This window comes from Empidonax traillii, unplaced genomic scaffold (assembly GCF_003031625.1).
Source record: "Empidonax traillii isolate 1590-97213 ecotype Southwest subspecies unplaced genomic scaffold, ASM303162v1 scaffold10:size5872457, whole genome shotgun sequence".
NCBI classification, from domain to species: Eukaryota; Metazoa; Chordata; class Aves; order Passeriformes; family Tyrannidae; genus Empidonax; species Empidonax traillii.
The window spans coordinates 4,820,072-4,846,452 of record NW_020955203.1 but is presented as its reverse complement, the minus strand read 5'-3'; the positions used below and the strand labels follow the sequence as shown (position 1 = coordinate 4,846,452).

General features: G+C 42.5%; 1 protein-coding gene across 1 annotated transcript in view; it reads right to left on the bottom strand.

Moving 5' to 3' along the window:
- The window catches only part of LOC114058432 (urea transporter 2-like), a 315,094-nt gene that overhangs the window by 125,727 nt on the left and 162,986 nt on the right, over nucleotides 1–26,381 (bottom strand). The window contains exon 3 of the mRNA XM_027885792.1: nucleotides 19,631–19,736. The gene's annotated coding sequence lies outside the window, so the exon portion shown is untranslated. The remainder of the gene's footprint in view (nucleotides 1–19,630; nucleotides 19,737–26,381) is intronic.

Sequence of the window (26,381 nt, the reverse complement as noted above, 5' to 3'; positions counted from 1 at the left end):
AATCAGACTAAATATCGTCTCCTCAAGATTTAGGTCGCTTCGATAATTTTTTTTCCCCCTTTCCCACTGCACAGGTCTTTATGCAGTGAAAATAATTTACTCTGCTACCAGAAGACTGGTTTGAGGCAAATCACTGATATGCGTGTGGGGGGAGCAGAGGCTGGAGTATGATGTGGGCTGCACTTTTCCATCAGTCCTATGGGCAATGTGCATCATGGAGCCAAGACTAGCTCCTGATCATACATTATCATGAGTTGGAAGGGATGCACACTGAGTCCAGCTCCTGGCCCTGCACAGGACAAGCCTGAGAACCACATCATGTCCCAGAGAGCGTTGTCAAAATGCTCCTTAGGTTCTGTCAGCCTTGGTGCTGTGACCTCTGCCCTGGGGAGCCTGTTCCGTGCCCAACCATCCTCTGGGGGAAGAACCTTTTCCTCATATATAACCTAAACCTCTTCTCACACAACTTCAGGCCATTCCCTGGGGTCCTGTCACTGGTCACAGAGAGCAGAGATCAGTGCCTGTCCCTCCGATAACCCTCATGAGCAGACGCTGATGAGGTCTGACCTCAGTCTCCTCTTCTCCAGACTGAACAAACCAGGTGACCTCAAACACTCCTTGTATGACTAAGGAGGGCACAAAGCTTGGAAAAAAACCCTTAAAACATTTCCCCCCTCCATGCTGTGCACCCTTTGTGTACAAGACAAACCGAATTTCTTGCCCTGGCTTCAGGGCTCTGCATGTACTGGGAACCATCACAGCCTTGTTAAATCTCAGTGGAGTTCAAATAAAAAACATACTGACCCAGGCTTTACTTTGTAAAGACATCTATAAACTCCTCCAATGATGCAGAAAATGCCCAGGAAACCTTTAATGACTCTGACAACTTAGTAGTCTGGGCTTTCTGCTCTGCTGAGAGATGGCCTCTCCAGAGGCATACGTGTGGGCACTCGTTCAACACTGAGTCAGATGGAAGAGATTCAGCAACTGAATCACCAGTGACAGCATCTGACATCTACCTACTCGCTGAGTTTATCCAGCCTTAGCCAGGGAGGTCTGCTGGGTACTTACTCCTGCACAGCAGACCTGCTAGAGCACTCCTAGAGCTCATCCACTCGCCCCCAGGAAATTAACTTTCAAGATTAATACACCGGAATAATGGTGGAAACCCTCAATATTCTCCAGAAATGGTAGTTTCCTTTTCAGTTCTCGTGCGCTGTTGGGAATTGAGCCCTTTAAGCTTTTGTTTGTTTGCTAAAACAGGATGGACTGTTATATTCTTCTCTGGAGACCCTTTTACTTAGAGTTACAGATTGTGGAGAGATACTGTGCTACAGACCAACTGTGAAAGCTTATTGTGCCTATCTTGCAGCAATAAATGCATTCCATAAATTGCAATTAAAGGTGCAGTTGGGGAGTCTAGTTAAATGAGTGGCAGTCCTCCAAATATGTTGGCTTTTACTTTAAGAAAGGGCAGAGCTGTTCTATATTTTGGCAGTGCTCGTATGTCTCCTTGTGCCAAGAAGGACCCACTGAAGCTGGAGAGTCTCTGCCTTTAACAAAGATGTAATGGCTTAGCATGGCAAACTGTCTTATGTTTTGTCAGAGCTCTGCTCAATATCCATTAAATCAGGCTCAAGAGACGGGGTAATGTTAGTCACCAGCAACTAACACAGACCTAAATTGTGTCTGTGCCGGGTGCAAATTTAAATTTGGAATTGTGCTGTTAACTTGCTATATGCTGTTTATCTTTGCAGGGTTCAAAGTTGGGTTCTTGTAAGAAATAAGGACAATTTCCTGTTCCATCTTTGTGGGGAAGGGAGTCTAAGGACAGTTGGCTTTTCACTCCTCATTTAACACTGCCTGATGCAGCTCATAGGGCCTTGATTATGTGACAGTAAAAGACTCACATGATTTCCCAAATCTTTATGAAATTGGTGGTGTCTCAGTCCCTTTGTCCAGCCAAAAATAAATAGTATTTTTGACATCTTCAGTGAGATGTCACCAGTTCAACCAAGGCTGAGTTTGCTGACAGTCTGAAATGGTAGTTTGGTGCTGCACTCCTGGGCATTCATTTCAAAAAATGCCATCAGGTTGGCACTGAAAGGGCAAAAGCTGATGAAAAGAGGACAGAGACATTGCACTAGAATATCTAAAAATTATGCAAAGTTTACCTTTTTTTAATTGTAATATCAGGAGATGGCAGTTTCAGAGTCCAGATGGAAAAATTTGGCTAAAAAGTCAAGGAAATCTCATAAAAAAAATCTGATTTCATGTTAGAAGCTGCATCTATTTTCCCAGCTAAGCTATTTCTGAAGGATACAAGGAGAGACAGATGATATAAGGGAAAAGGAGCTTGTTTAAAAAAGTAAAATCCGCTAATGCACATGTGTGTTTGCATGTTATTAGTGCTGAAAAGAACTTTTACCCCCAAGGGTCTAAATTCAGCTACAAAGAAATGAAGACATCCAAGCAAATCCGTATACATCCAAGCCAGATTGCTTTTTTTCAGCTAAAAAAAAAATCTAATTAACAATATTTCTCTGAAAATGTAAAGCTCTGGATTTCTTCCTGCCCTCCTTCAAGTTTTCTTTTATTTCACCAAATTCAAACCCACCTCGTTGCTGTCCCTAGCTTGAACAAAGACAGGGGGTTACTGGTTGCACACGAGCTCTGTCCATCCAAGCTCTACAGCCAAACTCTTGCCTCTACCAGAATGCTTTCTCAGGTGATGTGTTTTCTTTTTTTTTCTTGGAGCTATTTTGACTGGTGCTCAACTAGGCAGAAATGTCACCTTGGATCTGAAAAATACCTAAAGTTTATAATCCTTTGCATATCATGCATCAGTTTTTTAGCTGAACTGGCTCCTTGGGGATGGGGTGGGGGTGAGCTGTATTGTTCTGGTGGGGTTGTGTGTGCTTGCTGCAGGTGAGGACCTGACTCCTTCCAGCAGCTGCTGCCATTACATACTCAAATAACACCACAGCCTTTACATTGCTTTGTTTGCACATTTTTTGGTATTAAACTATAAAACCCCTGCACCCCTGCACCCAGCTGTGTTTGTCTTTCTTTGTTTTTTCATGTTTCTTTTCCTCCAGTTTTCTCCTCAAAGTATTTGCCAACTCTTCTTTTTTATTTTCTTTCCCCCCCAGTGCGTGTATCCTTCTGTTTCATTGATGGATACAGAGTAATTCTACTTTCTCTTAACCTTTCTTATCCTTCTTCTTTTCCTCTTCTTCTGCTTTTTCTGCTCTTTTCTCCTTTCCCTCCCTGTTTCTTCTCAATACCCCGTGAACATCCCCAGGCCTACCAACACCACCAATGTAAAGGATGCTGGAAGGAAAAAAAGAAATAAAAAAATTAGATAAGCAGCGAACGTAACTTGCTGGCTGATATCCAAATGCCAGGCTAAACCATGAACTTGCTATAAAAAGTACTTCTCACCTACAGGGTTCTGCTCCTCCTTGCAGGAGCATGCTCACTGCTGGTTGGAGCAGAGCACCCCAAAAAGCCCACGAGCAGTCCCGCGGTAAATGGGGACAGCCCACGGTTGTTCTGTGTGTGTGTGTGTGTGTGTGTGTGTGCAGAGCCAGAATTATTGCTGCAGGCTGGGTGAGGCCAGGTCATGTGGAATATCCAGCCTGGGGTGAGACTGTACTTTATGCCTTTCTTTCACAGCCCACTTTTATTGAATGTACCTGAATGGAAGTGTTTTCCAAGTGAAAGCCAACTTATAGACACCCAGTTTGGCATCTGGGCTGAGGAGGAGGAGGATGAGAGGATGAAGCAATTGCTTTTGGTGTTTTTCTTACAGTGTTTCTCAAAATTTCAACAAAACGTCTCCTCTTGACTCACTGGTCACTGTTTACAGCGGATGTATGGAAGTGGGCAGGGTCTTTTTGGGCAATACAGTGCCAGCGCTTCCCATTGCACAGGGTTTATAGAATATCTGTCTGGCATAGGCTAGGAAAACATCAGCTACATGCAGGAGAGCTTTCTGAAGGATCAGTAAAGCTGAAAGTAGGGAAATAGTTGTTTCCTCAAACCTAAAGGTTGTGTTTTGAAACATGTAGTTATGTTAACAAATGTTAAAAAAGAAGCACGGAGCACTCACAGGTTCAAAAGGTATGCCTGCACTATGGTCAAGGGTGAGATGGTACCTTGTGTGAGAATAATGGGATTGATGTTGAAAACACTGCTACCAACCGAGTTTGGTTGGATCTGCATGAATCTTAGGGGTTCACCCAGCATTTTGGGCAAGATCTGAGCTCACTCACTGCACTGCTATGACTGCTGCTCGAAGCGAGCTGATTTGAAGCAGTGGGTGCACAACGAGTTGCAATTGCAGCTCATTTGCAGTGCAGTCATGCCAAGAGTTACCTGCACTTTTCAGGGCTGCATCTTCTGTGATGAGCTAGTTACAGTGATGTGCCACAGACACAAACTCACAGGGGTGTTCCAACTTTGGGCATCACCAAAAGAGCACACCACTCAGTCAGAACTGACATGTTCCAAACATTCCTCTTGCCCAGTGTCGAGTCCCTCCACTCAGAAGTAAGAACAAGGACTTTTTTAAGGACAAAATTTCAACACTGGAAAACATTTTAGGAGAGAGCTGGGGCATTTTCACCAAAGAAAGAAGAAAGCACATGACTGAGAGCACACTGCAAAATTAACTGTCTTGAAAGGTGAACCCTATTTTAAGGTAGCCTAATATTTCCAAAATTTCAATATAAGAAAATTGAAGCAAAATGCAGTTGGCATGAAAGAAGCAATACTGATACTATTTTAGAGGCTGACTTTGTGCATGCAGTAGCCTCTGGCATAATACAAAGGGCACGAAAATGTAAAAATAAAATAAATACTAGATGAGAAATTTATGACTCAGATGATTAATGAGGGGTGACAAAAGCATCTTTCTTTTTAAAGATGCATTAAGACAGCAACCAAATCTCATTAGCTGAGATAACTGGGACAGTGGGTAGTGGTAGGAGAGAAAGCTTTCTCCGCAGTGGTGTATCTGAGTGGCTGAGTAGAGATTTTCAATAGCCAGTGCTGTCAACCTGATACCTTTCCCATGCAGTAAATATGCTGCAGATCCATAGCCCTGATTTGTGGAGCTAGATGCAAGAGCCACTGGGTGAAATGTGTAGCCAGCACCATGAATTAGGTCAGACTGTTGGTCTCATCTGCCCTTAAAACTCATAAATCATAGCACAGCAATGAACACTTCCCTGGTAAAAAATAGAGACCGAAACCATGAGAATTGCAGAATCACAGAATGGTTTGGGTTGGCAGAGACCTTAAATATAGTCTTATTCCAACCCCATGCCATGGGAAGAGACACTTTCCTCTAGACCAGGTTGCTCCAATCCCCATTCAAATTGGCCTTGAACTTCCAGGGGCAGCCAGAGCTTCTCTGAGCAACCTGTGCCAGGGCCTAACCACCCCCACTGGGAAGAATTTCTTCCTAATATCTAATATAAATCTACCATCCTTCAGCTTAAAGCCATTCCCCCTTGTCGTGTCTCTCCATACCTTTGCCCAAAGTCCCTCTCCAGACCTTTTGGAGCCCCTTTAGGCACTGGAAGAGGCTCTAAGGTCACCCCTCAGTTTCTCCAGGCTGAACAAACCCAGTTCTCTCAACCTGTTTCCATGGCTTCAGGCTTCAGCCCTCTCTGAGCATCAAAGACAAAGGCAGTTGTGAGCCAAACGAGATCTGTGAGGCTCTTTGGGAACTCAGGTTGTCTCCTTCCATGATGCTTTGCCATGAGGAAGGTCATGTGCAGCACAGCCAGGAGCTGGAACTTTTACAGCCCAAGATCTCCTGCCTGCTCTCCTGGTGCTGGTGGTGGGTGCACCCCAAAGGGGCTGTAGCTACCTCTGCTGTCACAGAGCAGAGAGGCCAGAGCCTGGAAAAAGGGGAGGTGCTTCAAGTACGACTTTCAAATGCCTAAATCCAGAACCCTGATGCTGATTCAGCTGTTAGATAGCCCCACAGGAGTTACATTTCAAGGGCACCTCAGGTTTTTATGGTTAATTTTTCCAGATGCCTGCTTTTTTTTTTTTTTTCTTTTTTTCTCACTCTCAATAAATTTCCAGAAATCAGCAATGACTTTGGTTTTCTCCCATGAGATGCATGAGCCAATAGGTTTTCTCAAATTACCTCCAAAGCCAGGGTTTTTGACTTTTGCCATTTTTTTACCACACCAGAAGGGAGACCCTTCATTCAAAGAGCAGAACTCCTGCACAAAGGGGATATCCGTACCCATTCTTTTCCCTCCATGAGGGTGTTAAATCCCTGTTTCTGGCCTCTCAGGAAACTGCTGTAACCACTAGTCTGTAAAGTGGTGTAGGAAAGAATTCAAGATTCATAGTCAGACAGGGTGAGTTTGGTTCAATTCACTTCCAGCAGTGTACGAGAGGAGCTGGATCTGCTGTCAAGGGTAGAAAAAACTGGGATTTTAAGAGAAAACCACTAAGAATGGCCAAGTAGGAGTGGAAGATTTAGGCAGATATTGTGTTACTGTTCATACAAACATTATAGTCAGTCTTGGAAAGCAACAGGTTAGTGTTGGATCTCATCACTATTCAAGTCACAGTAAGTGGTATTTTGTCTCCTAAAACAGATTTGATTTTTTAAAACCATAGGAAAACACAGAAAGTCACCAAATCAAAGACCCTGTTTAAAGTAAGGATGATTAAAATGCAATATTTGCTATTTAAATTTGTCTGTGACAGTAAGCCGATATCTATCTTTTTTCCTCTAAATATAGTATTCTGTTTCCTGTTGAAGTCCAAAGATGGCTTTCTTGTTCAAATAACTATTTATTTGTACAATAAACCAAGTCACAATGTCAGCACTAAGCATCTCTCAAAATTCTTTTTTAATGAATGGCTGCTGTTTTCATAAATCTTTCCCCAGCCCTGAGCAGATCCCAGAAGCCATTGGGAATTTTTGCTTTAATATTCACAGGTCTTGAATCAAATGCCTGTGAAAAAAAAAAGGGTTTCTGAATGAATTGAGGTATTTAAAAATTGTAGTTTCTTCTGGATTTGTGTCATGTTTTCCTTCCACCCCACTGGAATGACCTCAGCTACCTGAGTTCCTTCTGTCCCCCAGGTGCTGCCAAGGGAATGCAATCCCCAATTCCTGTCATTTTGAGCACTCTCTAATCCTTCCTCTGAGTCCCAATTAGCAAGAAGTAGCACTTGTGGCTCTTAGAAACTCATGTGCTGATTGGTGATCAGTAATTTCATGGATAAAGGCCAGAGTGTGGCTAGAACTGAAGAGGAAAGCGTCTGATTTCATGAAAAACACTGAAATTTAATATCTTTGAGACCTCTGCCCTTCTGCCGAAGTTGATCCGTAGGTTTACAGGTTATTGAAAGAGAATGTCAGGTAGCTGGACAGGCACAAAGTATGATCACAGAAGTCCTGTTTTCTCAGCTAAACACCACAAATAACTTTTGAAAAAGAAAATTCAATGTAGCTGGATTAATCTTATCTCCAGCAGTGATTTAGGGGTAATATAGAGAATAACATGTAACACAAGTTATGTCCTGGTGATGCACATCTAGAAACTTTTCCAGCATTATTAACTTCTAAACTTCTGGTTTTGATAGCATCCTCCTCCACACAGCAGCAAATTCACGTCAGCTAAAGAGATAAGCAGCTTATCTATTTTAAAGTTGCCTTCCCCCCCCCCCCCCCTTTCTTGCAGGTACTTCATCAGTTCAAAAGCTTAAGGAAAAAGGACGTTCCTAGGAGAGATTCAGTTCGTGAGAGAAGGAAAGAGCAAAATGCAAACACAGCTGATCCTCTGTGAATTGAATCTTCCCCCAAAGGCTGTCACAAATAGGTACATGTACTTCTAGCTTTGCTTCTTGGGATTCTTTCTTATGCATCATATGCTAATTATCTCACCAGTCTGCCTGAAACATTTGATTTGGCATTTTTCCTTCTTCTTGCTTGTAAATTTACATCAGAGAAGAGACAGGGTGAAATTATTAATGAAAATCTATCCACAGGTGCCTTTCCAAAGGAAGAGAGCAGGACTAGCGTACGAAACAGATCCTGCTTTCAGGTTTCCTTCAAACGCACTTCCGTTTAACTCTGAACCCCTCTAATTTGCATAGGTAAGAGGATAAAAGCAGTAACAAACATCTCAGCTGGTTATGAATTTCCCCCCACAGACAGAATTGTATATCTGCTGCTCTTTTCTCTGTCCGTTTCTCTCAGGAGACAGACAGCACGGTGTTTGCCCACTGCTCTCGGTTCTCTTTAGTTTCATCCCAAAAAGGATTCCCCAATGAGCCGAGACAAAGTGGGGGTACTTCTCTGAGCAAAAGTCTCTAGTGCTAAGATTTTGCAGAGAAACAGGGAGCCCATCAGAAGCAGAGGAACGAGATGAATGAGTGGTGAACACATTGACTCTATCAGAAGGAGAGGAATGAGATGAATTAGTGGTGAACACGGTGGTGCTGGGTTAACATTTGGACTATATGATCTTAGAGGTCTATGACTGTTAATGACTCTGTGATTCTGTGAATTGTGACCCAACAAGAGCTGTTTATCTGGGCTCACGTTTGCTCTGGTGAATCGCCCATAGTGACCACTGAGCACTGGAGCAATGAAGAGGAGCCATGAGCAAGATACCAGCAATGCCACAAAGAGTTGAGAGGGAACAAAGGAGGAATCATAGAACATCCTCAGTAGGAAGGGAGCCACAAGGATCATCGAATCCAACTCCTGGCCCTGCACAGAACAACGCCAACAATCCTACCATCTACCTGAGAGTGTTGTCCAAACATTTCTGGAATTCTGGCAGACTTGGGGCTGTGTCCACTTCGCTGGGGAGCTTGCTCTACTACCTGACCACCCCCTGGGTGAAGAGAGTTTTCCTAATACCCAATCTGAAGGATGAGCTTGTATTTCCCTCTTGATGACAATATACGTGCCTGTCTTATCATGCAGCTAGAGTAAAGTAGTCTTAGTTGCTCAGTAAAGGGAGGCATCACACAGCAGTAAGATGGATGTGGAAGATGGTTGTGAGCAGAGGGGGATGTACTCAGCTCAAAGCTGATGAGCTGCTTGGGAAAAAAAGTGCAATTTTTTCCACACACATCAGTTAGGAGGTACCTTCTCACCAGGCAGTGGTAACACACAGGACAACACCCTAAACTCCAGTAAACATAGGAATAGGTAGGGTAGCTGGTAGGTGCTCACTGCTCTTCAGGTGTTGAAATGTGGGATCACCAAGCTGCTTACAGTGCCCTGCTTTTGAAAGCTCAGTGTATGAATGTTCATAGCAGGAGAAAAAATATTAATTTCTTTGTCCCTTCACTTTTTATTTATTTATTTATTTATTTTTAAAAAATTTGGTCCTTAGCCCAACATACAGACAGGCATTCATCGTCCACTGCTTCAGTAGGTAGTTTCTCCAGTTTCCTATTTGGAAGGTTATTCTCTGCTTTCTGAACAAAAGATTCCCTTCAGGTTTTACCTGCTACCATTTGCTACTTATGACTATCCCCAAGCTTTTCACCAAAAAAATGTTTTTTATTAAAGAGGTACATTCACTGAACTGCTCCCCCTATAAAAAAGAGTCAAGCAAGTGAGAAGAAAAACACACTTTTGAGAAACCGAAAATTTCAACTGGAAATTCAAGTAGGCTTTATTTATTTATTTATTTTTATTTATTTTATATTCTTAGCTAAATATTTCCACTTTTCAGCCTTTTTCTTTTTTTTTTCTTTTTTTTTCCCTGATTATCAGCTGCAGCACAATAAGGGCTTCTACTTTTTATTCTGCTCAAAAAACCCCCCACAATAATCTGATCAAATCTTGCAACGAACCTACGGCTTCAAAACAACCCAACTCTAATAGAATTTGCATGAGTCCTATATCACCCAAATGCTCCTGACAATTCAATGAACTTTGTCCTGCATTTCACCAGAATACTTATGAACCATATTGGGCACAGCAGAGCTGTTAATGAAACTGGAACTGAATAATTACAACACGCTCATCCTTGAAGATGCAGGCAGATGTGGGGAAGTGTACTCCGTTTGTGTCATTGAAACACCATTGCAAATTACCTCTGCGCTAACTACATTTAAATAGAAACACAGGGGCAAAAAAAAAACAAAACAAAAAAAAAACCCAAAAAACCCACACCAAAACCAAAAAACCACAAAACTTACCTTGATAATGACAAGACAAAAATGTCCATAAAAAGGAAATAAAGATGACATCCTTCTTTTTCTGTGACATACATTTTTTACATGGCTTAGGGGCTTTGCTTCCTGAGAGTTTACGTCGTCAACTGTCAGGGCCCTTCCATGCATGATTTATGTACGCATAATAAAGACATCGTGGTTGAGGAACTGATCTGTGATTTCAAACAGCTTTGAAACTAACAGCAATAAAATATATAGCACATGAATAATATAGGCCTTAGTTAAAAAAGATCAAATCTTGAGAAATGGGAGGCATCTTTATATTCGATTGCTTCATCTGCTCTTTTTTATCCCCCCTTAAGTTGAATTGAATGACAGCTTTTAAGGGAGGCAGGCCAAAGATTTCCAATCTTTGTAATCTTCTAAGGGAGACAGGCCAAAGATTTCCAATCCAGGGGCCAGGGTGTGCATAGAGCTTTGCATGTGTCCCCCTGCTCCCATTGCAGACTCCTGGGAGTAGCACAAACCCAGTGCAAGCCACCTCAGTTCAGATTTAAAAAAGGACACACTGTGAAGGTGTTTGAGCCTGAATTTAAATCAGCTCTTCCTAAAATGCCATGAGACTTCCCATACTATTTTTGCAGCAAGGCTCCTGTGCCACGAACACTGACTACTATATTATTTTGCTGGAGTGTCAAGAGGCCATCAGCAGTGATCACTGCGGGCACACTCACACCAGGCACTGATGAGCAGCTCTGTCATGGCTCTCAAAGCCGTCACTAAGTCTTGCTGAAATATATCTCACACAGCACGTTAACCTGTGTGCTTTCCTGCCTTGCCCAGCCAAAAGGGCTCAGTCACAGACCCGTTTTTTCTGGTGCTCTTGTTGGTTGTTTGCAGCACAGGACAAACGTGCGTGGCAGAGAACACATCCCTGCTCAAAAATCTCTTTAACTGATGACTGGATGAAAGAAGATTTTCCATTTTATGTGATAAAATCAAGATAGAGAGATTCCATAATTTGGATGGAATGCTGTAGGAAATCTGTGCTAACCAGTTACTAATTCCTGCATTCTTGTCTATCCCCATGACATTATCTGCTTTATAATGAAAGAACTCTATCAGGTATCTAGGGAAATTTTACTGGTGCTGTGTTGCAGTCACATTTCAAAATTTGTCTCTGTTCAGGTTAATGAAATGAAATGGAGGATTAGATCGTGCTTAATGACAACAAGAACATGACAAAGGTGCAAAACCCTTCAGGAGTTGTCTCCAAATCTATATTAGAGTTCTCATTTGGCTCTGTAAGTAGGGAAGTCGGACAGAGGTTCTTCATAGCCTCAGAACCTATTTTAATTATCCCCTCCCTGGGTAATTGTTAACAGGGGAGGAGAGAACTGCCTGAAAGTGTAAATGCTAATGGGTTCCCCCGAGACCATGAGTCCAGAACATCAAGGAACATACGATGGGCTAACGGCCTCTCCAGCACATTGCTGCTGGCTTGGAGGTGGGACGCTGCACTTGAGATGCCAATGATCTTCCTTGATGACTTGAAGACTAAACCACATGTCTTTATAAAAGCAAAGCTCTTCTTGCACTGAAAGATTCAAGGGGAAAGGAAATTGTGTCGCTAAAACTTGGGCTTTTGACACAGTTAATGTTGTCAGAGCGGATAAGGAAGTGAATGTATAAAGGGGTTTCTGAAAGATGTGGGAGCTGTGTCTTCACCATTGGTTAGGGTGTTGCCTTTTAATAACAGCTCTACAACTGATTCGTGAAATAAAGGTGGCTTTGCAACAAACCAAAGAAGGGAAAGCTGTTCGTACTTGTGCCATGTCAAATGCATGATAAGGCTTCTTAAAAAAAAATAAGAGCCCTTGTGGGACTGAATGTGAATCTGTACCTCTAAAAAGTCAGGTCCTGAGGTGTTATCTCAGGTCTAGCACATCAGGTATTTGTTAGAGCATTAACTAAGAGTATTATTCAAAATCACTCACCCCTCCTGTTAAGTGTTCCAGGTGTCAGATGAAAAACACCTTTGAACAGGCTGTGATGAGCAGGCATTGATGTTAAAAATAATTATTTTATTGCTTTATTTTATTTCTTTCAGAAACCTTTTTAAACCGGTTCTGCTGTGCTTGGAACAAATTTAGCACGTAAGTGCCAGGGCAGAGGATGAAGTCAAAGGAAGTGATTCTTTCACTTTCTCAGGTGTTTTCCCTGAGATCCTCCCTCCAGCAGAAAACAGACTGAGGAAAAGCCCTTGCATGGCTTGGAGGTGGTGTTAGAATATAAGAACATTATAACCAGTTGGACCTGAAAGTAACTTAAAATGTGATTGTTCTCTCCAAGTTTTATGCACTGAGTTCACAAAACTCTTTTTTTCAACCTGTCCCAACTCACCACTTAAACTGAGAGCTGTCTATTGTTCATCCCAGCTCGGAACCCACTCCTGAACCACCTGTTGAGGCTGGAGGACCTTCTGAAGGACCCCATGAAGCCAGGGGCAAAGCAAGAGGCAGTATTTGGGAGCAGACTGCTCGCTGGCTACCCCACAGGAACATCAGGTATACAGAAACAGAGGAGTTGACGTTGATTGGTGTGTAGGCATGTTTATCAACACATGGGCCATATCTTCTCCTCTGCATTTTATACAGGGAGGATGGTTTGGATTCTCCCACGTGATCAAGCTCATGGGGTTGTCTCTAAAACATGGTTATTTCTAGAGAGAGAATTGACAGAGGGCTTCCACAAACTGACTGGAGGAGGGCTGAAAAGGCCAAATGTTCTTAGAGGTTTGTAAGCAAACAAAACTTTGGTGCATAATTTCTAGAACCTGTCTATATATGGGCTCCTTGGAGGTTGGTAGAGAGAGAAACCAAACTAGCTGCAGAACCATCATCAATATCTCACCTAGTCAATGCCCTGGATTTAATGAATCTGCATTTATCACCATATTCCCCTGGCTGTTGGGCTTTGGGATCCCAAAGCTGATGTATTGCCGTGGTGGAGACATGACCCTGGTGGTGAATAGGATAAAAAACTTGAGGGTCCCTCCCAGCTCAGGATACTATGTGATTGTATGAACTGCTGGAAAGCAGCAGAGGAGAGCCTGTGGTGGCACAGACAGGAGAGGACAGGGAGGGGTGGCAGTGCTGGGGACTCAAGCTCAGGGTTGGACCATCCCCCCCCCCCCCCTCAAGTCACACCAGATTGATTTAGGCCATGCTGCCTCTCCTGGGCTGCTGCTCCCCATATCAAAGTTAGTTTTCTCCCCCTGCTTTCTCCCCCTCTGTCTTCTGCAGCTGTCACCACCTCGTGCCAATAGTCCAGCATTAGGAGTGTTTTGAGCTAAAAAGCCCTGCTTGGATGATCATGCTTATCTCAGCTGAAAGGCTTTCAAAGCCCAGCTTAGCCAAAATATGTGATACACACCACGAGTCCAATCATCCCCTCACAGTCATCTATGAAGAGTTGTTTTTTTCAAACCAATCTTTTCCATTATAATTTTCTTCCATTCTTGTTTCAGCTCACTAAACATTAACCACCATGACCTACTGCATAAACCCAAACCATATTAAACAGATTAGGTTTATAGCCAAATCCTAACACCCTATTTGGGGAATGGCTACAATGCTTGGCTGTTTCTACAGTTCTGTGGGTTGGGGTTTTTTTTGGACAAAGTTAAATCTTTACTTGTCTAAAAAATTTTGGATGTGTTTAACACCACACTGCTAAAGCTAAACACATAGACAGAATCAATCCGTTTATTTAAGAACAGTGCTAAAAATTAAACTGAATATAAACCTCAAAACTATCTGCAATATATATCCAAAACCTGTAAAAGGAACTGACGAGTTTTGATTAACTAGCTTCTATTTATGTGTATTTATATTTTATTGTCATGGATTGTATTTATGCCAGAACATAGGAAATGGCCTCTACCTTTCAATTTACATTGTGGCTCAGCATAATCACATGCTTTCCCATGGATAAGAACCAACTACTCCTAACAGAGCTGCCAGAAAGCTGATGTAGAAAAGAACATTGCTGAACATCACAGTTTTAGTTTTCATAGGAAAAGGCAACAGAAGGTGATGGGTGGGGGGCGGGGGGAAAGCCCCATAGAATGATGCCAACTGACAAAAGGGTAAATAACAGTTCCAAAAATTCAGATAAATCATCCTCAACTAGGGCCATTTTGAGCAGTGTCTCCACAGAATCAAACCTATGCTTGGAGCTATGGGATGTTTTCATCAGTAATCTGGGATTAGATATACAGTCACTGCTGTAGATATAAAGCAACTGCTGCTGGAATTTGCAGCTCGTGAAGACTGGTAGAAGTGTAAATAACTGCAGGGTCCATGTAAGCCAGATCACTGGTGAAGCTCAGATTATTCAGGCAAAACATGTTTTAACACAGCCAACAACAAGAACATGCAGTCCATGCAGGAACACAGAATGCATATTTTGTTCCCATCACACGGTTATGAGGCTTCATGTGTAGGAAAGGGAGGGACAACACTCCAGCAGGCAAGGATTGTGAGGGATGCTTATACAGGACAGGCTGTGATGGGTGAGCAACTCAGCCTGAGCTCCACCCCATGCTGAGACTCTCAGCATTCTTAATTTTTCGGGGGCACATAGGGATCTGTGAATGGAGAGAGATGATGCTGAGATGTCAGAAGGCAGATCCCAGCAGAGGTGGCTGACCCTGGTTGGAGGGGTATCTTCCAGCCCCCCACTACCAGCAGTAGTGCTGTGTTGTGTAAAGCCTGTTGTGCCCTGGACAAAAATCTGGGGAAAGAGAACTAGGGAGCTCAAGCCATGGAAACTATGCCTCCACAGCAATACATGTGAAAGTATTTTAATTAAAATCTTGACTAAGTGACACCGTCAGTGAACAAGGAACCTGATATAAATGCAACATGACGAATTCCTGAATGAGTGGGTATGAATGATACTGCTTAAATAAATGACAGTGTGCTCAAAGAATTAAAGTCTCTGCTATAGGTAATACTAAAGAAGCCCAGCCTGTTTGGAACTACGTTTTACCTGTGGTCCAGAGATCAAATTTTCAGCAAAGATCTTGGAGCAGGCAGGAACCTCTGTCTGACCATGAGTTCAGGGCAGCAGGTTTCCACTAAGAGCTGAACATTAATTTAGATCTAGATAAGGCAAGCAAGTCTACCAACCTCATTGGGTTTTTCACTTTGCATGCCTATGCAAGACCCTGATTAATTCCAGGTTTCTGACACATCCCAATTCTGACTTCTCTCCACCTGTTTTTTTCTTTGCTGGCTTTAGTCCACTAAATCTACTTGAAAGCACAGGCCACAGTACTGCAGAATAAATGCTCCTATGGCTACTAGACTGCAGAGCCAAGATGCATCTAAATTTATAGGTACTTATCTCTGCAAAAAATCAGGGTGAGTGAAATGGTTATGCTGCATGCATCCCAATTTGTTTTCTATTAAGAATGCAAATTAAAAAAAAAAACAAAAACAAACAAACAAACAAAAAAAAACCCCAAAAAAACCAAAAAAAACCACAAAACCCCGAAAGATTAAAACCCAAAGAAATGTCAGAAAAGCTCCAGACAAGAACAGCAGTAAATTCCTGAGAATGTGAAAAAGAGGCCTTTCAAACTCATACTGCCTACTTGGACAAGGAGTAGATGGAGAGGTAATTTGACTACTGGGGAAATATTTGTATGAAGAGAAGAACACGTTTGGAAAAGGGCTCTTTCATCAGACAGAAGGGGACCAGTGTGATTTGGAGTGGGGAAGATCACAAGCCAGAACAAACTGCTAAGGAAAGCAGCATGTTCTCTGTTTCACCCTTCCTGGAAATCAAAGTTGGATGCCTCTCTGGAAGAGAATTTTCACTGGACATCAATTACTGGAATCAATCTTGGGAGCAGTTGGGTGAAACTTAGTAACCTGTGACATAGGTGATCTAGGCAAGATGATCCTTTGGCCTTAAAATCCCCACATCCTGGGGATGGCAAAGAGCAGAGCTCTATATAGCAATGGAAAAAGATCCAGAGTGTAAATGCTGGAGGGGCAGAGGAATTATGTATAAAAACCATGATGAGGAGCGCCACATAATTCACTTTTTACACCTAAAATTAGCTGGATGTTGAGTGGATATTTGGGGACCATGAGGGTGATATCAAGCCTGTGTAGGTAGAGAGGATGTACATAAGCCTTACTTCATCACCAGGCTCCTTTGGTGATCTCTCCTTTCCATACTTGAAGCTCTGGAGAAGGAAAGTGCTCTGTCCAAAGAGGGATTACCTTAAGCAAGGACAAGGTGCTGTGCAGTTACCTTGCAGCAATTCTCTTTTAACTCAGTTTGTGGTTTGCTGTATTTTTGACAGCCAAGTTATGGTATTTCATGAGTGGAAGAAACTATTTTATCAAGCCTTCTTTCAGCTCATGGTTTACTGCAAATATTGTTGCTTTACAACATGGATGTTTTATTGCTGAATTTTCTGTTGGGCTGTTACTTGATTTCAGTAATGAATTCCAGCCTGCTTATTTATTTATTTAGTTACTTATTTTTAGGACTTTCACAAGAATTATGTGTCACAGAGAGGTATCTTGGCTAATTCAAAGAAGAAAATTGCAAGAGCAGGAAACCTCAGCATGTGAATTAAATTTTGTAAGAGACACAAAGGTGCAGTATGTTCTTATCATGGTAGAGGCCTGTACTGAGATAAAAAACTGCAGGCAGTACCATCCCATCCCATGGAGACTGCAGCAGGTAAACTGGGTGGGCTGAGAGCAGAAGCTGTCACAGAATCCTACAATGATTTGGGCTGGAAGGACCTTAAATCAACCCTTTGCTGTGAGGGAGAGGTGCTCCATCACTCTGATCAGTTTGTGGCCACCTCTGGACTTCTGGGCTTGTCACAACAGCTCCACATCCCTGTGCTGTTGTTCTCCAGGGCTGGAGGCAGCTCTGCAGGAGGATTTGACCTGAGAGGGCAGAATCTCCCCCCTTCTCTGCTGCCCACATTGTGGGATCAGCCCTAGGCACAGGGGGTTTCTGGGCTGTCACTGCACTTTAGCAGGTGATGATGAGCTTCTTGTCCACCAATATCCCACCCTAGGGCTGCTCTCAATCCATTCTCCACCCAGCCTGTATTTGTTCTTCATTATAAATAAATATTTTTAATTTGTGAATTAAAAAAAGAGTCCTTTATAGGGAAGGTGAATGATATTGTGTTAGGAAACTGAGGCACACAGCAAGGTGAGTTGCTATTCCTGAGTTGTCTCTTAGAAGACTAGTGGCAGTCACAAGCAAACAGGGAAAACTTCCCTGAGAAAAGATAAAGTCCCACCCAATCCCTTGCAAAAAACCCTTGTTTGTCCCAAAGCAGGGAAGTCCTTCGTTGTCTGCAGCTGACTGGGAGGACCACACATCCCTGAAATGAATGATGCAACCACTAAACACAAGATGCTCGGCCTGGTCTTTAAAATATATCCAAGAGGCTTTTTGATCCCAAATCTTGATCTGGAAATTAAATTTTGAGATGTAATCTGTCAAAGTTGTAAATAATCAGGAAAGGGAGATGCCCTGCCAGCCTACTAGACAAATTTTTAGAAGAATGTATCTTTCTTTGAATATTGAATTAATGTTATTCTTTCTGAGTGCATTTCTTATCTGAAAATGAGTTCTTCTTTATTACTTATGCTTATTTCTCACTGGGGCAACTCTCCTACCTCCTTGGGTATGACAGGGTTAATGTGTAAATGAATGCTGGATGTGCTGCATAAGTAAAGTCTTATCTGAAATGCTAAATTGTCTTTGTCACTTGGAACCTCTCTGAACTTCATAACTAAAAAGAGAGGAAAAGAAAACAGAAGAGGAGGAAGGGAGGAAAAGAAAACTCCAGGGGTTTCTTAATTCTTTGTTGCAAAGTACCAATTATTCCTGAATTAGAGGAATTTTTGGTGAGAGAAAACACTGCTGATATTTTTCTGAGGATATTTGACATTTATCCTTGCAAGATGAAGGTCAAACACTGTGCAGGCAACACTTTTCTCCCCATCCATCACCAGACACTGAGCTCTCAGGCGCATCTCTTCTTCCAGAACTGACTCCTCAGAGCTCAAACATGGAGACCAAACCCTGCTACAACTCGAACGCTCCAGCTCCTCCTGGACATGGAGCTCTGTGTGACCCAAAACTCACACCCCTGCACTGTGATTCCCCCGTCAGCGCTTTCTCACACACTAAAAAAAGCCTGGAATGACCAGATATGACAGCACCACCTCCTAAAACATGTCACAATATTGTCCTTCTCCACACCGCATGCTCCCCACTTGCACAAGTGAGCATTTGTCCTGGTTTGTCAAAGCAGCAGCAGAAGCCCTCAGTATTTTACTTCTGACATTGACCAATGCTAGATAGCCTCCAGATGGTAAAAAATAATCTTCACAGACCTTGGAGGCACTGATGTGGTACCGTACCAGCTGACACCAGCTGTTGGTTACCTAAACCTTGTAATTTTTATTTTCTTTAATGTACATCAGCTGCAGAGCTTATTGTCACATAACATTTACAAATGTCTAATCTCTGTATTCTCCTCCAAATCGGGAATTTTTCTCCATCCCAGTCTATGATGCTGCAAATAAATTGTATCACACATTACGATATTTGTGTTGACCCTTTAAAACGCGTTCACAGAAGCGCTCAGAGGACTGCATAAGGTGAAGCTGAACAATTTCACTCAAAAGTATCATTCCTGTGTATATATTCGTGAGAGGTCTTTTATTTACTGAGCTAAACCAGGAAAAATAATCATCCCTCGTAATTTTTATCTTTATGAGCAGTATAATATATGCCAAATCAAACATGTAACTTATCCATCTTTCATAGCTTTCTTTGTGCCCTGTAACTGCACAGCAGCTGCTTTGTCAAATGACCAAGAAATTAGACTTTGGCAAAACAGGGGTTTTCATCAGCATATGACCTTAAGATAACATTTACATTTCAGGAGATGCTGTTCCAGTCAGAACAGAACTGCAGGGCAAACTCACATCTCTGAATACTCAAGGAGGCATCCGACAGAAAAGCTAATAAACGCACCAGATTAGTACAGTTTTATTTTCCATAAATCTGGGACATGTTTCAGCAATGTCAAACCGGTTCCCATGCCTTCAAATGAATAAATAAACCCAAGCTTACTCTGAAGCTCAGAAGTGAGGTGGAATTCATTTAGCTCATTACCATTTAAATGATGGATGGACAGGGCAAACTCTTTTCTTTTGAGGCAGGGGACAGACAATGCAGAGAGGAGAGCAGTGGTATTACCTGAACGGGGGCTCCCAGGCTCAGATGATTAGATTCAGATGTTTCCAAGGAAAATTATTTGCTCCAAAAGGGCTCTTTGGTTACTAACAGGTATAGTAATCATATTTAAAATGTTTCTACTCACAGTCAGGCTCCTATATCTTCAGTCACATAGGATTTACTGGAGGGTTTATCCTTGGGCTCCTCTGTTGAGTGCAGAGAATTCAGGTGGGTGTTTTCAGAGGGTTAAACTGCCAAGACACACAAAGTGAAAAACAACATATTTAGAGGAGAAATATTTTGCTTTTGTCATTTTGGCTATAATTTATTACCCACTCTTGCAGTAGGTCATTATTTGCCTCTCCTAACTTGAAGAGAAATTTGAAATGGAGAGAGGTAACAGGTAGGATTTTTTTGTTCATTTATTGCATGAGAAAAGGAGGGACCTGGATAGCTGAGAACAAGAAGGTTAGATTTTCATACTTAACCTCGGATGAATGAGAAAGAAACATTTCAGCATTTTGTAAATTAATTTATTTGTCCATCAGCCAAGTTCTGATGAGAAAAGGAATGAAATGGAAACTTATTTTTAATTTTCCTATATAAAGGAGATAAAGAAGGGACTCCAGAAGAGAGCAGAGATCAGGAAATTTCACATGTGACCCTTATGCTGCAAAATCACAAATGACTTGCTGTCTTTCTGGTTTTCTTTTAACCTTGAAGCTTCATATAGACTCTCCAAAAGTTTCCTGAGCACCCATAGGTCTCTTCTCACCAGTTTCCAGGGAGCCGGTGACTCACCGACTCGAGTCAGAGCTGTGGGTAACTTCGGTGTGTACAGGGCTGTCAGACAACACGAGGAGAAGGGTGCAGATAGTTGTGGGAACGAGGCACATCTTACTCTCCTTCATAAAAATACTTCTTTCTAACAAAAGAGCTCTTTAACAAATTGTCCCACACATGGTTTCACTCAACCCAGTAAGAGTTAGTGGCCATCAGAGTGGTGACAAACTCTTTATGATCCCTGCCAGGCCCTAGGACAAGCATTTTCCAATTATTTGCATATGAAGCCTGATATTCTGCCTAGGCTTTTTCTCTTTCTTGAGGGATGCTTCATATCCCTTCCCACACTTCAGACCTCACCTGAGATGAAGATGAATATGGTCTAAGCACACCTTCTCCTATTTCCTAGATTTCCCTTCAAAATACAAATAAGAAGTAATTTTTTTTTCCCTTTTTTATTATTTCCTACCCAGGAACAGCTCTTGAAGTGCCATAACTTATAACAAGAACACATAACTGATCTAACTGATACTTAATTACCTTATTTTGGCAATGACAGTGTGAGCAGTAAGGAGAAATTTGGATGAGGAAAGGTGGAATGACTTGTCATCCTCAGTACCAGAGGGTGAGCAGATGTGAGCAGATTGGTAGTACTGGTGGGTCTGTACCAGTGATGGTGTGAAATTCAGTGCAAAAATGGCATTATAGTAGAATGACTGGGGGTAATTATTACAGGTAGAATTGGTGTGTCAGCAGAAATCATCCTGGGACAGAGTTTGACGCACAATCCAGGAGGAGGACCAGAGCAGGAAGGATGCAGGGTTGGTTGGTGGTGCTTGTCTGGATGGTTCTGCATGAGAGGAACCTGACAGAGAATTGCAGCAGTGGAAGGGGAATGGGTGTCTCTTTCTCCTAAATAATGTAAAAAAAGAAAATAACTCCAGGTGAATTTTCCTTGTCTCAGGTGTGGACTCTCCGACAGACTTGCCTGCTGCAGTGGAGTGTCACTAAAGTGTCTAAACTGAGTTCCCCTTTCTTGATTCCTCTTTCTTGACAGCAACAGAGCTCCAAGAAGGTCACTTTATCCAAAGGGCTCAGGGTTTTTTTTCGTTCTTTCTTGTTGTGGAATAACCTAAATTTCTTAATACAGTCAGAACACTGTGCCAATTGCAGTGCTTTTGGGAAGGACTTTAGTGGGTGAGGTTGGGATTTCCACTGAGAAAGGAAGTTTTCTGAGAAGAATTTGTTGATGGTAGGTTTGTAAGTGGTTTGGCTATTTGTGGACTGATCTACTGGCATTTTCTCTCTTTCTTTTCCCTCCAGTTGAGGAGTGTACAGCAGGAATGCTTTAACACACACGGATAAAATGAGATGAAAAAATGTATTAGAAATACATCTGAAGATTAGAAGAGATGGCAAAAGGACAGAGGGGAGGGACTTTTACTTCTACAGCACCACAGAATGAAAACATCTGTTTCCAGTTGACTCACATTCCTAAAGATGCACTAGTCCTTGATCAAACCCATCCAGTGGAACTTGCCTGACCTGTGGGGTTTATATCAACATTACATGGCAGCCATTCCCTGGCCAGATAGCTAACACAGTTGAGGTATTTGCTTTTTTTTGTTGTTGTTTGTTTGTTTGTTTTATTTTAAGGAGCTAGGCTGCAAACCACAAATTGCATTTCTCCACTGCTGACAATTGCAGTAGTTCTTGTGGATATCTCATTGGTCTGGATTTGAACCTCAGCCACGGTGCTGTGGCCTCTGTACCTACCTTTCAATTGCTGTTCATCAGCCATCCATCCCTCTGATTCCCTGGCATAGCAGGCTGGAGTCAGGCAGGCATGCTGCACCTCACCGTGCTGCAAGTGCTTTTGTTTTTGTTGGCTTGGGAAAACCTGCTGGTCTCAGTTTCTTTTAAAATATTTTGTGCCAAAGAGAGGAAAGGAAGCTGAGCTGCAGAGCCTTGGGAGGGCTCCATTCACTGCCAAGCTTAACTTCCTCAGGTCAGCTGCCAGCAGCTACCAACGCTGTGCCTTCCAGCATCTGGTGTTGGAGGGTGATTTGGTAAAGCCCTCCACCATGTGCCTCCCTCTAAGTTCACGAGTTGTCCTCCTGATTTCAGTGAGACTGTTCTGACCATTCACATGCCTCAGCTGCAAGTGGAGGTGGAAAATGGAAACAAAGTGAAATACAGAGGTTTTATATGTTGCCCACAACAGTGAATGACTTTGTTGATGCTGACAGGTCCTGCAGCCACAATATAGTTTCTTAAAATATTTTTTAAAAAATCCTGTTTTTTAGTTTCTGAGGAATGACCAAATGGGTTTCCTGATGTAAGTTTAAAGTTTGGTCCCTTGTATTTACCATGGACCACACTCAGACTAGGATTACTCTAGGCAGCATGTGGTAAGTGTAATTAAATAGCATATTACAAGCTGAGGTCTGGCAATACTTTTCAATTTAACTTGAGCAAAAAGTAGCATTTTTTTTGGCCAGTAGACCAGTATCTCATCACCTTTTCTTGCACCCAGCACATATCCACAGGTGTATCATATGAAGCCTACCTCCAGGAAAACAAAATCAAACTTACATCTTGGGCACAGACTAAAGAGCCTTAACCTCTTCTCTGCCTTGTCGAGGATGTTCTCTGTGTAAATCCATACTTAACCTCTGCACAGGGTGTTGGATTCTTACAGCTGGAAAGACCTTCATATAAAAGTGCAGTTTTAAGGTCAATCATCAAATCCCAAACATTGCAGATGGTGCGCTGGTGGCTGGACATCATTTGAAGAGATCCAAATTACCCTCTGGCTCCCCAAAGTGTGCCTTTTGCCTGGAGTGCATAATGTTTTGACAGTTTAGGGTGTTTATGAGAGAAAATGTAGCAGGACAAGGGCAAACAGAGAAGTGACCCCAGGGTAGTCCAGTTATCCTCCAGAAAGCACTGCACACATGTGCTTATTCCTGCCGCTCCAACAGAGGTTATCTCACATTTTCCTCTGGACTGGGTCTGTGTAGGCAGTGTTATCACAGAGGGGTGACATGCCAAAAATGCACAGTATTGCTTGGTTCATGATGATGTGTTCATGTGCTTTTGACTACTGGAAATCTGGGGCTGTGACAGCCAGAAGCTGCTGAAGTGCTGATGTTACAGGGTTTGCCTTCCATCCTTTGAAAAAGATTGCCCTGTGATGTATGGATCTGGAAACTCCTCTGACAGGCACACCTCCTTTCCTGTAAAGGATATGGATTCTGTATCTTGTATTTTCTGCTGGGGAGCAGAAAACAGGAGATACAGATACTGGGAAGCACCCCTTGGCTTTCTCATTCTGGTGAAAGTTTGCGAGCAGTGAAGGAAGGGGAGAAAGGTCTTACGAAAGACTCAGATCTGATCTGGAAGTGACTGAGACCTGTTAAGCACAGAGCCATTTTTAGACCTCTGCTGTATAAATATAGTTCTTGCCACCAGCACCTGCTCTACCAATAAAGTATCATCTGTGAGATGTCACTCACTGACATTCAGTGTCACATACAGAAGCAGGCCAAGCATTTCCCGAGCTGAGCGTGTTCTCTACAGGGAGGAATATAGATACAGATTGTATGACCTGGATAACATTTGACAGGATTGTGCCTCCATACATGTTTGCTCAGCACCTTATGCAGTGAAGTTCCCCCAGTTTGGAGCCACAGGACATTACTGTAACATGAGTATTATTTATGTTGGCAACTGAGAGACAGATCATGGGTGAGGAAAGAGAAAAAGAAGCACTGCTAGTGAATGAATTTGGGTGTTACGTCCTTCACAGCATCAAACATCTTAATATTAACACAAGGCTGCACTGACCTAAACACAGAAAAGAGATTTTGTCCCAGAAGCTTTATTTTCCATAAAGATCTTGATTTTTCAGAGAGCTCAAACATATTGTTATACATTTTTGTGGCTCAGAATTTCTCTTTTCTTCATGATAAATGCAGATCAGTGAGTGATGGAAGGATTTTCCTCCAAGAGAGGAGAGACACAGCAGAACTGCAGTTCCCATACCTAGCAGATCACACAACTGCAATGAAGGACAACTGTTTACTCCCATAACTTGCTCATCTCTTTTCATTTCTCATGTGGGGAGAGAACTCCTCCTGCATCTTATAGTTTGGGATTGCCTAAGACAGGTTTGGTATTTCAGTCAGACTTTGACTGTTGCCTGTTCCAGCTCAGCTGAGATGTACTAGGGCAGGTAGCTTGGGCTTGGGGTGGAGATCCCAGCAGTTGCTTGGAAATTCCCACACTGAGCTTGTGGGCTCCTGTGCTGCAGCCACTGCAGGTGTTTTACAGCATCACTGGCTGGACCCTGCAGGTAACTGAGGTGAGCAAGCACGCGGAGGAGGTGATGCATCTGAAAACTCATTTGCTGAAATCACTCCCTGGCCATGTCACCACCACTTACCCCACTCAGCCACTTGCTGGACACAGGGATGTTAAGGGCACTGCTTTCCACTCCCAGCTTTCATAAAGAGCAATCATGGTTCTTGATGCTTTACAAAGCGCCTCAGCTTAGCTACTGAACTGTGGGCATGCAGCCTCCTTTCTCTTCCCTCTTGCTGTCCCCCATCCCCTCAGCAAGCACCTGCGGTGGCTTTCAGCATGCATTCATTGTCTCTCTCCTGATTGCTGCATATATGTTCAAATTGTTATTTCCCAGCAGATGTACCGCATGAAGGTACTAAATTCCCACCCTTCCCACCCCTCCCTCAGAGCTTTGACTGCTCACACAGAAGCATCAGTTTTACTGTAACAGAGCTCAGCATTTAAGCTCCATTCTCAGATTTGTCTGTCTTAAAACAGAAGATGTTATAAATATTGGCGATGGCGAAGCAGCGAGCATAACCTCCAAATCTCCCCTGTTCAGATCAGATGTAGCCTTCCTGCTGTAATCATTCCTCTCTCTCCCCCCTCCTCCCCTCCCTTCTCTCTCTTTTTGGATATGTGTTTCTCTCTGACTGTGATTCTGCAGTGGCAGAAAGGGGTCAATCTATCTGTAAAAGATGGACTCAGCCAAGCTTTTCTAGCTCTTTCCTGCTGATGGCAATTATCCGGAGGTTGGCAGCGGTCCCAGAAACCTGCAGTTCCTGCAGTCCTGCTGCTGTGGGCCTGCTTCACAAAGCCAGCATCCTAAGAGGATCACTTGGTGTGATGCCCAGGAAATGACAAACAGAAAAGGTCACACGTACTCCAAAAAGATATACTGCTCGGCAAATTTAATTGACATTGTGCAGCTTTTAAAAACGTCCCTACAGACATTCCAGCATTTAACAGATGCAAGCAAAGAACAGAAAAATAACAGGGCTTAAGAGAAAGGGCAGGAGAAATACACTCTGTCCCCCCAAAAGAATTTTTTTATACCCCAGTAATATCCTTTCACATGGTCTGTTGGATCAGGATAATTTTTCGTTACCCCTGGCCTGGCAAGTGAAATCTGCCATCCCATCCCCCAGCCTTCCTTCCTCCCCTCACACACACTGCTGCTTTTTAAATCATAGAGCTTTCATTTCACAGGGTAACTGTCCTTTTTTTTGTTTGTTTGTTTTGTTTTGTTTTGTTTTTCTTTTCCTTGCGTATTTTTCTGTTAAAATATTGTACAAGGAACCAGCTCCCTGTCAAGGCCAGTGCTGTGCTCTGTGGAGGTTCACCATTGTGTCCTGTATTATCTAGCCAGAGGGGAAAAATTCTGCCTGTATCAATGGGTTCTTTCTTTAATGAAAAGTAACAGGAGATCTGTGGAAATTTAAGAAGGTGTCTGATATCTAATGCTATTAGCAAGAGGTGGTGGGAAAGCAGGAGTGGCCAGAGTGAATTTAGAATGAAGGCAGGTGGTCCTGCTTCAGCAGGGTCTGCACTCCACAAGGACTCAGCTCTACTTTTTTTTTTTTTTTTTTTTTTTTTTTTTTTTTTTTTTTTTTTTTTTTTTTTTTTTTTTTACTTTTTAAAAAAATATTATTATTATTATTATTTCAGCTTTCATTTGCTAAGAACAAACTTAAAATCAATTGGATTTTGTGGCTTTGTTTTTAGTGTTCCCCAATCAGATGAAAAACAGTGTGAGAAAAAAAGGA